This window comes from Carassius gibelio, chromosome A10 (genome assembly GCF_023724105.1).
Source record: "Carassius gibelio isolate Cgi1373 ecotype wild population from Czech Republic chromosome A10, carGib1.2-hapl.c, whole genome shotgun sequence".
Classification (NCBI taxonomy): Eukaryota; Metazoa; Chordata; class Actinopteri; order Cypriniformes; family Cyprinidae; genus Carassius; species Carassius gibelio.
The window spans coordinates 22,937,675-22,942,674 of NC_068380.1; positions in this window are offsets into that span (position 1 = coordinate 22,937,675).

A 5,000-nucleotide genomic window follows, 5' to 3' on the forward strand; every position below is an offset into this window, starting at 1 on the left:
ATAGCCTTTTTTTTTTTTTTTTATTGAGAAATTTCAATCAATAAAATACAATAGATTAAACACAATCAATAGAAAATACAGAATTCCTTCTATAAACATCTCTACATTGCACATCTTTCCTTTACATAGATAATTTAAAAATCTCCTTCACTTCCTGGCAGCTTCCACATTAAATCATTTAAAACACAATAAACTTTTGGGGTAAAAACATCATAAAAAGAATCCAACATATTTACACCTTTAAAGTACACATACAATCTCTCAATATACAATTCAGTTTTCCTTTTAAACACAGTCCAAACATCCAACACAGTTTTTTCTTTTTTAGCCACAGTTCTTCTCTCCCATATTGCACTTTTCATTAGCATTACAAACAGATTAATAAAACTTTTGTTTTGACACTTTTTTTCCCAACCAAACATCACCAATCTGTTCCATTCAATTACATTTTCATCCCACTCCTCAGTCACATCTTTAATTAAACATTAACATTTTCTTAAAAATTCCTCCAGTTCTCTACAATATAAAAACATATGTAAAATCCCCTCTTCCTTTTCCTGGCACACTTTACACAGAGCGTTTTCTTCCATTCCTATTTTATTTAAAATAGCCTCAGTAAAAACCACTTTATGCCTCATAAAATACTCCAAACAACCCAATTTAGTTTCCACACACTTCCCCGTCATGTTTCTCCATATACACTCTTTTTTTAAATCTTTGAATTTCTGCACCCAGTATACATTTGCAATAGGCTCTTTAAAAACACCATCTCTAAAAGAACAATAAATCATTTTCAGAGTACATTCCTTAAAATCATACAGTTTTTCCCCTAATTTCACATAAATACATTTCTCTTTTGGCTCTCCTTCCATACATTCTATTCTTTTAATCCATTCTTTCGGTATTGCGCTTTTAATTATTTCATATTTATTTTTTATGTCTTGTTCACTGTAATCCTCTTCTGCATTCTCCATTGCATCTACAATAAATTGTGTCGGTAAAAACCCTTCTTTAAATTCATACAAAACGTCTCTCACTCTTGTTATCCCGACTTCCATCCATTTCTTTAAAAAAATCCCTTTGTCTTGCTTTAAAATGTTTTGGTTTAAGAAAAGAGGTTGATTTAAAATGTTTTCTCTCCCATGTGGATCATACTCAACTTTAACTAAAAATTTTCCCCAAGCACTTAAAATTTCTCTATAAAACTCTGGTAAATTTTCTGTCATCCAATTCTTCGTTTTCATCCATAAAATTCCATCCCCCATGTTAAAATCCCCACATTTGTTTAAAAAATATTTAATCGTCTTTTTCCACTCCGGTTTGCCCTCATCTTGTAGGTATTTCTTCACTACTTTCACTCTCAAACTATTTTTCCTCTGTTCCACATCTATTAAACCTAAACCCCCCTTCTCTACTGCCCCTAAAATCGTGTTAAAAGCTATTCTTGCTGGTTTCCCCTCCCATAAAAAGTCAAGAAAACATTTATTCAACCTCTTTTCTGTCCACAATGGCATATCTGATACATATAAAACATTCCATAACTTCGACACAATTAAAACATTCAATACTAAAACCTTCCCTTTCAAGTTTAATGTTCTTAATTTCCAAAAATTTAACCTTCTCTCTATCCGTTACTAGTTCCTCCCACATTTCATCACATACTTTCCTCTCATTTTTACCCATTAAAATTCCTAAAATCCTAATTTGTTCCACTTCCTTGAAATTAAAATAATCCTTTAAAACAATTGCTTTACCAAATCTCATATATACAGTCTTTGCTTCATTTACTTTACTCCCAGATCCTTTACAATATTCTTCTACAACCTTCATAACTTCCTTGATGCTCTCCTTTCCTTTAACTACTAACGTTGTGTCATCAGCATATTGAAAAACCTTTCCCTCAGCCTTATTTTCCTAAATTTCAATTCCAATTATTCCTTCTTTTTGTTTTATAGCCAATCCTAATGGTTCCGATACAAGTGAATATAATAACGCTGAAAGCGGACAACCCTGTCTTATCGATCTTGTGATTTTAAAACATTCTGTTAAAAACCCATTACATTTTATTCTTGTTAAAGCGCCCTTATATAAAATCTCAATCCATTTGATAAAATTCCCACCAAAACCAAATTCCTTTAAAACATCAAATAAATACCTGTGTTCAACTCGATCAAATGCTTTTTCAAAATCTAGACTAATTACGTAACCATCTTCATTTTTTTCTTTCATGTACCATATTGTGTCTCTTATGCTCATTGTTATGTCTGCTATATCTCTTCCCTTTACTCCATATGCTTGGTTTGTTTGAATTATACTTGGCATTACTTCCTTTAATCTGTTTGCTAAAACCTTCGCTAAAATCTTAAAATCTGTGTTAAGCATCGTAATCGGCCTATAGTTTTTTAAATCTACTTTTTCTCCTTTCCTTTTATATATCAATTTTGTTATACCCACCCCCATTCTTTCATTAACTTCTTCTTTTTCAAAAACTTCACTAAAAATTTCCTTTAAAATCTTTGTTAAAATCTCTTTAAAACAAATATAAAATTCACTTCCCAAACCATCTATTCCTGGACTTTTATTTTTATTCAGCTGCTGTATTGCTCTTTCAATCTCTTCTTCTCCAATTTTTTGATCACATTCTATTTTATCTTCCTTACTAATTTTTACTTTTATCTGATTCAACAGTTCAATTTTTTTGTTTTCTTCTACACCCCTTGCGCTAAAAAGATCTTCATAAAAATTCTTTATTTCTTCTAAAATCTCTTCATTCCCTTCTACAACTTCCCCATTTTTCCCTCTTATCTGTTTTATTATTTCAGCTTTTCCTCTCTTTTTTTCTAAATAAAAAAAAAACTTTGTGCATTTTTCTCCCTCCACAGTATATTTAGCTTTGCTTCTTAACCTCGCCCACTCATATTCTATTTCCTCTATTTCTTTCAGTTTTTCCTCCATTTCCCTTATCTTTTGTATATCTTTATTTTCTTTATTCAGTTCCACTTCCAAACTTTCCTTTATTTCTTTTTCTTTGTATCTTTTGCATTTCTGTACTAAACTGCAATACTTAATTGAGAATTTTTTTTATTAAAAACTTTACATTCTCCCACCATATTCTCTTATCGTCTTCATACATTTCATTTTCCTTTTCTTTTTCTATAATTTCTTTAACCTTTAAAACATAGTCTTCATTTTCTAACATTTTTGTATTTAAAACACATATTCCTGGCCCTCTTTGCACTTTATCCCAGTCCAATTTAAAAAATAAAAACTTATGATCGCTAAAACTTGTTTCTTCATACTTAATCTTTTCTATAAAATTCTCCACATTTCTCGTACATAAAATAAAGTCAATTCTTGTTTCGCACACAAACTGCCCCACTATTTGCCTTCTTGAAAACTCCTTTTTCTTTTCATTCCTTTCTCTCCACACATCTATCATATTATTTTCTGCCATTAATGCTTTTAGTTCTTTTCTCCCCTTGTCATTTTTAAAAACCATTCCTTCTGCCATGTCTTGTTTACTAAAAACCGTATTAAAATCCCCCATCATTATTATTTCTTTATACTTCTTTACAATACTTCTTAAAACATAAAAAAACTCTTTCTTTTCCTTCTCCACCGTTGGTGCATGTATATTTACTAAAATCAATTCCCTTCCTTCATGTTTTATCTGAACAACCATACATTTCCCCATCGTATCTTTGTATAAAATTTGACTTGCTTTAAAAACATCATCCTTCATTAAAAAAGCCACACCTCTCCCAAACCTCCCATCTCCATTATTGTATAAAATCCCTCCTTCCCATCTCTTTTTATAATCAGTCATTACATTTTCTCTCCAGTTTGTTTCTTGTAACACAATAATGTCTTCTCTTTTACATTTTTCTTTTACATATTCAAATTTCTTTAAGTTCAAGAGTCCTCTTGCATTAAAAGTCACAACACTTAAAACCATTAAAAAGAAAAATAATAAATATCTAAAACCCATCATTCTCAGTCTTCCTCCACCATTTCCTTTAACACTTCAAAACTGTTAAAACATTTAACTTTTTTCCTTGCAGTTCCTATATTTGGCTTTACCTGTAGTGACCTTCTTCTAATTTGTCCCCTCTCCACCTTTTCCTTCTCATCCTCCTCCATACCTATTTCTCCTTCGTTGACAGTTTCTTTGTCTTGTTCTTTTCCTTTTTGTCCATGAATTGAATATATGTCCATCGGGGTCAATTGTGTGTCCTCTTCTCTTATTTGTTCATCATTTTCTTTTTCTTTTTCTCCTTCTCCTTGTCCTTCCTGTCTGTTGTTTGTTCCTTCCGCTGTTTCCTTTGGTTGTAATTCATCCTCTTCTTGTCTTTCTTCACAATGTCCTTCTTCATCGTTGTTTCCTTCATGCACCTGTCTGTCCACCTGTTCTTCCCTTCCACCTACCACTCCCTCCATCCAGCATTCACATTTATTTAAAATTTTTTGGCAATCCGGGCACCTGACAGCATTGCAGTCTCGTGGGAAATGTCCCCTTTCCGAGCATTTATAGCACTTGAATTCTGGGCACTCTTTCAGTACATGTTCTGGGCTCATGCACAGCCTACAAGTCTTCACCTGGTGGCTGTGCATCACCCTAAAGTACTGCGGGCCCTCGGCTGTTTCAATCTTTGTGCTATAAGGGAGTGATGCCACTTCTTTGGGGAACCTCACCTTTACAAATCTTGTACCGTCTTCAATGTCAGTGCCCGGATAGCACCTTGTTTTAATTTTAGATATGGGGGAAACGCCCCATCCTTCCAATTTGTCAAAAATGTCCTTATCCTCCAGGTAGACAGGCAGGTGCATGAAGGAAACAACGTAATCTTTATTTTGCAGTTTTTTTACTTCACAGTCCACTCCCTTTATTGTCAATCCATTGATTAAAATGTCACACATTTCTTCCTGTTCCAATGTCAGTTCATATTCTTTGCCTTGTCTGGGTCTTACAGCCAACACCTTTCCACTTCCAATTTTTTCTG